The sequence below is a fragment of the Euphorbia lathyris genome, chromosome 1, assembly GCF_963576675.1.
Source record: "Euphorbia lathyris chromosome 1, ddEupLath1.1, whole genome shotgun sequence".
NCBI lineage: Eukaryota > Viridiplantae > Streptophyta > Magnoliopsida > Malpighiales > Euphorbiaceae > Euphorbia > Euphorbia lathyris.
In genome coordinates this window covers 63,525,786-63,538,160 of record NC_088910.1, presented here as the reverse complement: position 1 = coordinate 63,538,160, position 12,375 = coordinate 63,525,786, and the positions used below count along the sequence as shown (strand labels likewise).

Here is a 12,375-nt window from a genome sequence, read left to right as displayed (position 1 = left end):
AACACAACCCAAGTTCCAAATCAAAACAACAACTATAACCACAAGAATGGAAATCTAAACCACAATCAACAACACAAGATTTATACGTGAAAACCTCTTCGGTGTGAAGAGTAAAAACCATGGGACTTTTGTGAAGTCTACCCTACTTCTCTTATTATGATAAAATTGAGGGCAAAACAAACCCAACAAAGTCTTACAAAGGTTTATAACCCACCAACAACAATCATAAACAATAAGAGATCAATGAAGAAAACAAATACAACAAAAGAGAAGAATCTGTCTACAATCTGCCCCAGACCCGAACAGACCTTCCAGACCTCCGAACGACAATCACAACGGTGAGAACAAGGAATAATGTCAAGACGCTCCTGTCCAAAAATTATGACGATCTGATGGTTCAATTTCCGGGAATCGACATAAACGTGAACTGGCCTAAGGAGAGAAGGCCAAAACTAAAAATCTTCTTTTGTGTGTCTTTTCTTCTTCCTTTCATTTGTCTCAATAATGAAAACTCGTTCACTTGAATACATCTTAACTTAAGCTTCTCAAAGAAGTCAAAATTAATAATAAATGGACCTTAAATATGGGCTGGACCCAAAACAAAAATATCATATTATTTGGTCCACTTTTATGCCTAAATGGGTGTTATAACTACATTTATAATATAAAAATTACTATATATAAAAAAAAAACATTTGGGCCGCTTTTGGCCATGGGCCCTGAGCGGCCGCACTCTTGGCCTAAGTTCAGGGACGGTCCTGCTTAATGATACACCAAAAGACTATCAATCCATGAAAAGGATCCGCCATGGAGAAAGGATCTCCCTTGTTCAGTATCTGTTGAACTGTTATCAAGAAATCTAAGAAGAAGCGTTATTCCTTCTGGCAAGGAATAAATGGTATTTAATAGGAATAAATACCCATTAGTGAGAGTAATGTTGCAACGACACAATTAAGTCTCATTAAACCAGGAATGTTACAAAAAGATGTATATATATATCCTTCACGGGATATCTTTTCAAGTAAGCTAACTATCACTTTTCTAAATACCTTTTATATTCTTATACTTTTCAATATGGTATTGACTTTAGCATCGGAGTGCCTCTGGTCGAACCCAACGACGCATCCCAATGGCGAAATATGTATCGACAAAGGGTAGTTATCAAATTAGTGCGGTGAGCGTGGAACTCTAAATAAATAGAGTTTCGCAATAATGGAACCTACAAGGACTATACCAATACCGGTCACAACCTCGGTTCTAATTTCAGAAGAAGTACTAGTGGAAAACATGGATAATGCTTCCCCAACCAGTTTCATAAATGAGGCAAAAGCAGTCCTTATGACCCATATGAGTCAGTGCTCCGGAGATCGACTGATTGAGCTTTTGACAGGCTTTATGGCAAGGATGGAGGCATTTGTCTCATTTCCTTCTCCACCACAACCTAGTAGTGTTACCATAAGGATGTCGGTTCCTATCGCGGTCACGGTGGGACATCTAGATATACATATGATCTAGAGAGAGCAGATAATGTTGCCTATCATGACCCCGTACGTCAATTGGAAGAGGTCCAAAAGGAGCCAGTAATGATGCCTATTGTAGCCCCAACAAGATGTGCAGACGAGGCAAAGATTCGGAGAGAACTGTGGCTATTTGATCCTCTTATAAGACAATGACTATTGCCAACTGGAAAGTCCAACGCCAGAGGTTAGAACAAGGTCGCAACCGATTGTAGAAATATGTAGAAAAGCGGAGCAGGTCAATCCATCTCCTGACCTATTAGCCTTGAGAGGACTTATCAAGATATGGGCTGGCATGTGCTAGACGCCCTATAGAGGTATGGGTATCAAACTAGAAAACTAACTCCATCTCTAAAAGGTTCACCCTTCACATCACGTATCCTGATCTACGAAAAAGATTGGTGGTTCAAGCCTCCAATGTTACCCCATTATAAGGGAGAGAGAAATCAAGTGGCACAAGTTCGACAGTATAAATAGCTTATGGATATCTACGACACAAACGAATGGATCATTTGTCGAGTTTTCTCAAGACTTTACTAGGACCAATGTTCAACTAGTTTCAGTCTCTAGACCCAGGATTAATTGACGGATGGGAACAATAGAGTAGAGAGTTTTGTAAAGTTTGCCAGTGCATACTGAAGGAAAATAGGCTATCGTTTGGCTGCGGAAATATAAAAATTTTAACCTTTTTCCTTTAACCCAAGATCCGTTAATCGTTATTTCATATAAAGAGGGATAGAAGGAAATACCTTTCGATGAACTATCTACCGTTGCAATCGTAGTGCCCACAACTCTTACTCCGAGTTCCCGAGCACAAGACAAAAACACAATTCAAAATATGATTAGAACTCAACCGTATGAAAGAAACCAAAATAGATTGCCTCTAATAAATCAACACAAGATCAAGGAACAAGAGAAAGAGATTAATAATCAATTGAAACGGAAAGAAGCGGTAGATGATCTCATCCTCAACAAGGGGGTCGAAATTCTCTCTCTCCAGTTGGCTAGGGTTGGCCGAATTCTACTATAAGGGGGGTATATGTAGTCTCTTGTATCTAAACCCTAGTTAGATAGAATTAGGTTACTGAAATAAGAATTTAATTCGGAATAAAATTCTTATTAGTTATTACCTATAATTATATCTAAATATAAAGATAATAATAATAACTTGACAGGATAATAATAGAAGCAATTAAATCTCATTAAACCTCCTAAATTATTTATCCTTTAATTAATTTAATTCACAATCATAATCTAATTAAAATTGTTTAAAATCAAATTAATTTATTTATGTATTTCACATACATAAATCGCCCCCCTAGGTACTGGGCCTTAGTGCACTCAGTTGGGCTTCCATCAATTAATTAACATCTGTTTCTCTTTTGGGCTCCAAGTCTTATGTGTGACACATTAGGTTCTTATTGCTTCTAGCCGTATGCAACTATTAAATTAATTTTCTCAGAATTATATTTAATCTTTGCATAACGGAATGAGTACGTGAAATGTGATTGGCAGATCCGAAACATTCCCCCAGAGCTATAAGAAGACAGGTTGATTCTGTCGTTGACCTTTCCGTATTAGTTACAGTATAATTCGATCCTTCATCAACTACATCCTTGAAATGAATCTTATGACTATGGATAATGTCAAGTAACATATAGCGAGACGTTCGTTTTACTTGTACAGGCCGAGTTAACTCCGATTAGATAGGTTAAGTGAAATCTGCATTTCAAGTCTTAAGCTATCACCTTGCAAGGATTTAGAGTCAAGTCTTCCACAAGCGATCCTTGGACGTATCTCCCATTTATCGGGAGTGAAAAATGCTCAATCCAATGTATAACTATCCTGTAATTACTTCCTGTGATACCCAACGTCTGCCGTTCACACCCCAGAGTCATCTCTGTTATGGACCGTGTTACAACAGGATCAAAGCATCACATTCCATAATCCAGAATCACTAATTAACATTCCTTTGAGTCTTAGGATTACTTATACCTATTAATACCAATGAGATGAACAGGTGATAAGGATAAATCTACCCATCCTGTTATCTCAAGTCGGGTCCCCAATCCTAATGAACTCCCTTTCATCGGATCCATGCAACTGTCCAGATATCTGCATATCTAAAGCTTGTGAGATCAGCTCTCTATCTCGACAAAAGACATTGTTACATGCAAGTCTCAGCAGTGATATGTCAATCCTATTTCTAAACATATTACTTGACTTGGGGTGGTTTTAAGTTTATTAGTTTATTATAAAGTTTCGTCTCACTTCATGCTTGTATGAACACTTTATAATCACTTTAAACAAACTTAGGGATTTCCTTTTATTAGACTTATTTAGTTCTTAAAAGAGGTTGCCTTTATATAGTTATGAAACCATATCTTATTAAAACAAATGATATAAAGAACACTTCATTTACATTTAGTTCATATCCTAGAACAATTGTCTATAGGACACTAAACCCCAACACATACTGCCACAAGTTGCTTATAGAAAATTATACGATCTAGTCCAATGAGAGGATTAGCCTTTAGGGAATATATTGATAAATTAAACAAATTGTGTGTAGAAATTACACGATTCGACCTTAATACGACGATTGAGTCTGTAATTCGTAACACAACCTGTGAAAGGTTGAGAGAAGACCTTGTTGGGGTTTTGTGTCCTATAGTCAATTGTTGCAGGATACAAACTTATTGTAAATGAATTGTTCTTTATATCATTTGTTTTAATGAGATATATGTTTTATAACTATATAAAGGCAATCCCTTTTAAGCACTAAATAAAGTCTAATAAAAGGAAATCCGTAAGTTTGTTTAAAGTGATTATAAAGTGTTCATACAAGCATGAAGTGAGACACAACTTTATAATAAACTAATAAACTTAAAACCACCCCAAGTCAAGTGATATGTTTAGGATTGATATATCACTGTTGAGACTTGTATGTAACAATGTCTTCTGTCCGACAGAAAGCTGATCTCACAAGCTTCATATATACAGATATCTGGACAGTTACATAGATCCAATGAAACGTTGTTCATTAGGATTGGGGATCCGATTTGAGATAACAGGATGGGTAGATTCATCCTTGTCAACTGTTCATCTCATTGGTATTAATAGGTATAACTAATCCTCAGACTCAAAGGAATGTTAATTGGTCATCCTGAATTACTGAATGTGAGACTTTGATCCTGTGGTCCCAGATCCTTAACAGAGATGACTCTGGGGTGTAAACTGCAAAGGTTGGGTGTCACAGGAAGTAATTTCAGGGTAGTTATACATTGGATTGAGCATTTATCACTCCCGATTAATGGGAGATACATCCAAGGATCGCTTGTGGAAGACTTGACTCTAAACCCTTGCAAGGTGATAGCTTAAGAGTAGAAATACAGATTTCACTTAACCTATCTTTTTGAGTTGACTCGGCCAATAACAAGTAAAACGAACGTCTCGCTATATGTGACTTGACATTACCCATAGTCATAAGATTCAGTTCAAGGATGTAGTTGATAAAGGATCGTATTATACCGTAACTAATACGGAAGGATTAACGACAGAATCAACCTGTCTTCTTAACGGACTCTGGGGGAATGATTACAGACTTGCTAATAACATACTCTGTACATCATTCCGTTATGCAAGGGATTAAATATAATTCTTGAAGAAATTAATTTAATAGGTTGCATACAGCCAGAAGTAGTAAGGACCTAATGGATCACACATAAGACTTGGAACCAAAAGAGAGATGGATATGATTAATAGATAGAAGCCCAATTGAGCCCAGTAAGGCCCAAATACAAGGAGGGGGCCGAAATTTGTATGTATTAGTAAGGGATTGATTTTATTCCATTAATCCTAATTTGATTAGGATTATGAATTAAATTAATTAAGAGATAATTTAATTAGGAGTGTCGCGCCCGTGCCCGCGGACTGCGAACTGTTTATCTTCGATATGGCACCCGCTTTACTGGTTTGCAACGGTGCTGGATAGTCCCTCCAAGGAGACTGATCCAATGGGTTTTTCGAGTCGCCACCAATCAGTTTGACGGTCTGATTGGACTCCGATTTGATTCCAGATTGACCCATTCGGGTAAGTTCGAATAAGGTAGTGGTCTGCGATGATTCTAAGCTCAGTTTCCGATTACGTGTAGGGAAGAGACATAATCTCACCCTACCCCGCCCGATAAATCGGTACTGTTATACTTATGCGTGCTTGTTTTACGTGTTTGTATTTACTATTGCTTTGAAGGGCCATTAATTGTATATATTCAAGCCTTTGATGATACTCGTAAGGTTGTGGTCATATGACCATAATAGAATCGTTATCCAATGATCAAATTTGATAGAGGAACCCGTAAAAAGGTTGTGGTCATACGACCGTAATAGAATCATTATCCAACGACCAAGATTGATAATACGACCGTAATAGAATCATTATCCAACGATCAAAATTGATAGAGGAACCCATAAATTATTTTTTATTTGTTGATTAAATAGAGTTTAAAATATTGACGCATTTTTTAAAGATATTAATTAGTTATTGTTTATTTATTTGAATCACTATCCAATGGTCGGGATGATTTGATCGTTTTATAATCGCTATCCAGCGATTAAACTCAATAGAAAAAAAAACGAACTGGTTAATTAAAATTACATCAAGGAAAACAAATTGAATTAGAAAGACATTAATAGAAATTAAAAACGAAACTAATGAGCTAATTAATCCATTTTCATTAGAATTACCCAGATATATAAAAAGGTTAGAGTTAGTGGTGAAACAATAAAATCTGCAACCAATATTGACCATCCGATCAAATTGGTAAGAATTAATTGAAGGGTCAAAATTAACCCTAGTTGAAACCCTCATATAAATGCTTCCTAAACCTAATCTAAACCAGCCCCCATCTTACTCGTCTTCTTCCTGCATCTTCTTTTTTCTCACAAAAGGTTTGCCGCAACACCTCTCACCTAGCCGACCGTCGTTCGCAACCTCCATTCTGTTCCGTTTACTAACCTTCCGCTCTGCTCTGTCTTGTTTCCGTCTCGTCTTGGCCCGCCGTTCGCTGATGCTTGAGTTCCGATTCGAGTCCGCCGTTTGTCCGAGCTGCTTCCGCCGTGCAACGTCCGCACTTATCTGTCCGTTCGTCTGTTCTGGCATCGTCTGCTCTGCATCGCCGGTCGTCACGGTATTCTGCCGCCTGTTACTCGTTTTGGCCTACCGCCTGCCGTCCTCATAGCTGCTCCGGCCGGCATTGAGGTAAGACCTTTTTATTTCTGTATAGTCTTTTACGTTTTCCTTTTGGATATGAGGAATGAAATCTGAAGTGCTGAGACCAGTGATTATTTCCTTGCTCTTGTTTTTTTTGCCGTTTAGATCTGCAATCTCAGACGAACAACGGTGATGATTCGGATCCAGTGAGTTGGACAAAGGAAGTAAAGAGCTCTGTTTGATACTTGGTTTGATGTTTTGATTAGATTTGATTTTTTTAGTTTTTCTTGTTTTGTTAATGTTTTATTTCTTTTGAATTTGTAACAGCAAAACAGATTAATAAAAACGTGAGAGGCCGAGTAAGGTTCCGAGTGAGATTTGAATGAAATCAAATTGAATCTGTTTTAAGGGTAAATAAAATAATAATTTACAAAATGAACTGATTTCAAATTTTAATTAGTCTTCTGCAAAATGTAAACTCACATGATTTATTTAGAAGATTAGAACTAATAAATGATTAGAATAAATGGTTAGCACATATAATAAAATAGATGGTTAGTGCAAATGGAAAATGTACATAATAATAATAATTATTATAACAGTGTTAGTAAGATAACATTAGCATAGTAGAGATTAGTAAAGAATTTCGTAAATGTTAGTGGTTAGTGAATGATGAATATAAACAGTTATATACAAATAAAGATATAAAGTTAGCATGATGAGTAAATGTTAGTAGCAAAAATTCAAAATGTATTAGACAATAACATGTATTTAAAGTAGCTGAAAACTAACAGATTTTTATTCAAAGTTTACAAAATCAGTTCATTTTAAAAGCAAGATGGATGCTTTTAATCACTGTTTTTATAAACTAAGAATAAAAACCTTTAGCTTAAAGCTTTGGAGATCAAATGGAGGAAGAATTGATTTATATTGAACTTTGATGAATACAAGATTTCACTCTTTTGATATTTTCGAAACTATTACAAGAATTTCTTCATGCCTAAAAACAACTCTAAAGAATGCTCTCTCTAAACTTGGGCTTTCCTGAAACTCTCTTCTTTCAAAATCAGGCCCCTCCCCCTCCACCTTTAAAATGAGCAAAAGCAGCTCTTTTTATAACTGGAATTTAGCATGGGTCTATTTTCAAAGTAATCCATTTTCAATGATATCTTTGTCTTTTCTGTTTTGATATTAGAGCATATTGCTTCCCCATGAGAGTTTTTGTCTTTGCTGTCTTGAGAGTTGGTTTCTTTATTGAATGGAGAACCTCCAATTTTGGATGTATCTGGTAGTTGAAATTTGAATTCTTGCTTTGAGATTATCTTTGAGGATTCTTTGGAGGCTTGATTTGAGCTGTTGAGGGATGGATTAAATCTCATGTTCATCTACAAAGACAAATAATGTACATTGATTAGTAAATGCAAACCTTATTTCTTAATAAAAGCATCCTATTTTATTTTTGTTTTATTATTTTTTATAATAGAATTTATTTTTAAGTATTAATCCATTCATGATTAATTAGTTCTAAGAATAACTTGTGTTCTAAATGTGATTTTATGTAAAAGAATAAATAACCTCTTAACAAATCTCATATCTAAAACTATATCCATTCCTTGAAATAATTATAAGTTGAATGAGTTAACTTCAAAATGTTAACTTAACTATTTAAACAAAAATTGAGTTTAACTATCAATTTGAAATACAACAATTTCAAAATTATATTCAGAAAATAATACATTACATCTCACATATAGTTTATAGCAAAAAAAGAAAGATACGTTTGTTCTAATAAATTATACCTTGAATGTGATTTGATAATTATATTGAGACATAACAAATTGGTATACAAAAGCTCCATTTTTTCGGATAAATCATACGTGAGAATGATATGGTGTATTTCTGATATAATTTATAAATTTGTCGAAATTTCAAATATTGTCAGTTAAAGTATAAAAATGTCCCGGACAAAAATGGATATCTACAGCTGCCCCCCTTTGTATATCTCCATTAAAAATGGAGTATACAAAGTACACATAGATAACCATTTTTGTATTTTATTGAGCAAAAGGTAAAAATTTAAAAAGAACGGTTTAGGAAAACTCCCTGAATGTTTTGATCAATCTGTATTGATCCGACTTGATTCGTGCTGATTTGATTTTGATTTGTGAGTGTTTAGAGCGGCTCCCCGCAACAGATTTGTGAGATTGTTCATCTTATAGTTTTGAATGATCTGAAACTGTTCATTCTCCAGTTTGAATGACCTTTAACGGGCATCCTCCGTTTGTTTTGAATGACGTTTACGGTCATCCTCCGTTTGTTGTTTTTTTTCTTTTCCGAATGACGTTTACGGTCATCCTCCGTTTGTTTTGAATGACCTTTAACGGGCATCCTCCGTTTGTTTTGAATGACGTTTACGGTCATCCTCCGTTTGTTTTGAATGACCTTTAACGGGCATCCTCCGTTTGTTTTGAATGACCTTTAACGGGCATCCTCCGTTTGTTTTGAATGACGTTTACGGTCATCCCCCGATTGTTTTGAATGACGTTTACGGTCATCCTCCGTTTGTTTTGAATGACGTTTACGGTCATCCTCCGTTTGTTGTTTTTTTTCGAATGACGTTTACGGTCATCCTCCGTTTGTTTTGAATGACCTTTAACGGGCATCCTCCGTTTGTTTTGAATGACCTTTAACGGGCATCCTCTATTTGTTTTGAATGACCTTTAACGGGCATCCTCCGTTTGTTTTGAATGACGTTTACGGTCATCCTCCGTTTGTTTTGAATGACCTTTAACGGGCATCCTCCGTTTGTTTTGAACTGGATTTGCAGACTCTTCTGCCATTGATGTTAAAATGATGTGAATAGGCGATTCTCCCAACGGACGTTCCCTATCCACTTTTGCATTTGCTCTTGCTTTTTTTTTCAAATTTGGCTGGGACGATATTGTTGATTGCTCGCCAGGCTTTTATTGCTTTCCTGCAAAATAACTCGATGGCTATGCAGGACAAAATTTATTGACACACGTGGATGATACATGTAATGTTTATGCTTATGAATGCATGTTTTTAATGATACAATGGTGATACGTTAAAACGAAGAATGAAATATAACACACGAAATGCATGTTGTGCGAAACTAGGTCACATTTGACCATGTCATGTATGAAAATGTCACGGTTATGAAAAAAAAAATCTCTATAAAAGCTTATGCATGATAATGAATGACACAAACTGACATGTGAAAAGGGAGACCGCACAACTACAGTGATGTACGGACTCAAAGAAAACATGATAATGTTGAATGATTTTATTCATGATATGAATGATTGACACGTGGGTGTTCACATATGTGTGGTGACACAAATCACGATATGTGATGTCATGTAGCCTAGACGTATGTTGACATAATGATATGACATGTGACACGAATGTACAACATGGAAAATGGTATGAAATAAGAAGACGTATGTTGCGACATGGAATGTGCGAGAATACATGATGCTACAAGATGCATGATAAACACATATGGTGGACACACACGTATGTAAATAATGTGATGCTATCAAAATACAATCTCACTAGGCAAGAAATGCTTCCTTAGATACTCTTCGTACATAGTATCGAAACAAAATATAAATATAAATGTTCGATAATAGTCTCTTTCTTCAAGCATATTCATCGTGTTATGTTATCCCATTGCTGAGTTAATCAATCTATTTTGATACCTATTTTCAAGGTCAACTTTTTATTGTTGTTTTTTATTCAAGATTTCTATTATGCTTGAAGAAGATGCCATGAGAAACTATCGAGTATCCATATTTATATATTTATTCGATAATGGGTATAAGAGAGAAAACAAAGCATTAATGCCAAGAAATCATATTCCATTTTAAAGCTTTTATTTTTATTTTTATCCTTTAGTCACCAATAAATGACAAAATCTCCACATTTAAATTATGATCATAACAACTGAATTATCCTTAAAAGGTCCATTCCATTTCTTAGAGTATCTTTGGACAAAAGATGAATTACTTTTGCATCTGAAAAGTGATTTATTTCATGCTTAAAACAATGTCTTCAATCAAATAGGTATTCTTTAATATCCTAGACATTTTAAGGATAGGACCGTTATTATTTTCATAATCTCTCATAGGAAAATCAGGTTATGGTAGACAACGACGCAAGTACAAACAATTAGGTATAATCATATATAGACATGTAAATCAAATCACACCAAGCATATTTTATATTATGATGTAAATCCTATAGGGTTAACCTGCACAAAAGGGCTAGCTTCTATTGGGTAGCTCTTGGATCTATTTCTAAAGGTACAGAAGTCGTGGTTCGGGTCACAAATCCTTAACCCCATCATTGCTGAATAGGGAAGTCCAATTTGAGTTGAGTCGTTTCAGGACCCCAACCTCGGTGTTCCCGAGAGGACAGTCCGTACTTTGCCTCGTCCTAGATCCTAGAAAAGGGTAAGATCATATACATGACCTTTGAGTGTAAGTGTGATAGTGTGGCTTGAATGATATGTCCGAAAAATAACATTTAATCAAAGCAATAACATATATAATAGTGAACACGTAGTACAAGCATATAGAAATACGTACACAGCCAGGAAAACAAAGTCCCCAGCGGAGTCGCCAGCTGTCGCGCCCGTGCCCGCGGACTGCGAACTGTTTATCTTCGATATGGCACCCGCTCTAATGGTTTGCAACGGTGATGGATAGTCCCTCCAAGGAGACTGATCCAATGGGTTTTTCGAGTCGCCACCAATCAGTTTGACGGTCTGATTGGACACCGATTTGATTCCAGATTGACCCATTCAGGTAAGTTCGGATAAGGTAGTGGTCTGCGATGATTCTAAGCTCGGTTTCCGGTTACGTGTAGGGAAGAGACATAATCTCACCCTACCCCGTCCGATAAATCGGTACTGTTATACTTCTGCGTGCTTGTTTTACGTGTTTGTGTTTACTATTGCTTTGAAGGGTCATTAATTGTATATATTCAAGCCTTTGACGATACTCGTAAGGTTGTGGTCATACGACCGTAATAGAATCGTTATCCAATGATCAAATTTGATAGAGGAACCCGTAAAAAGGTTGTGGTCATACGACCGTAATAGAATCATTATCCAACGACCAAGATTGATAATACGACCGTAATAGAATCATTATCCAACGATCAAAATTGATAGAGGAACCCGTAAATTATTTTTTATTTGTTGATTAAATAGAGTTTAAAATATTGACGCATTTTTTAAAGATATTAATTAGTTATTGTTTATTTATTTGAATCACTATCCAGTGGTCGGGATGATTTGATCGTTTTATAATCGCTATCCAGCGATTAAACTCAATAGAAAAAAAACGAACTGGTTAATTAAAATTACATCAAGGAAAACAAATTGAATTAGAAAGACATTAATAGAAATGAAAAACGAAACTAATGAGCTAATTAATCCATTTTCATTAGAATTACCCAGATATATAAAAAGGTTAGAGTTAGTGGTGAAACAATAAAATCTGCAAGCAATATTGACCATCCGATCAAATTGGTAAGAATTAATTGAAGGGTCAAAATTAACCCTAGTTGAAACCCTCATATAAATGCTTCCTAAACCTAATCTAAACCAGCCCCCATCTT

At 35.7% G+C, this 12,375-nt stretch overlaps 1 long non-coding RNA gene across 1 annotated transcript; it reads left to right on the top strand.

Annotated features, from left to right (window-relative positions):
• Nucleotides 1-6,379: 6,379 nt before the first annotated feature.
• On the top strand, nt 6,380-7,185 carry LOC136235519 (uncharacterized). The gene is made up of 2 exons (XR_010691818.1): nt 6,380-6,777; nt 6,895-7,185. It is a non-coding gene; the product is annotated as an uncharacterized lncRNA (long non-coding RNA).
• Nucleotides 7,186-12,375: the final 5,190 nt, after the last annotated feature.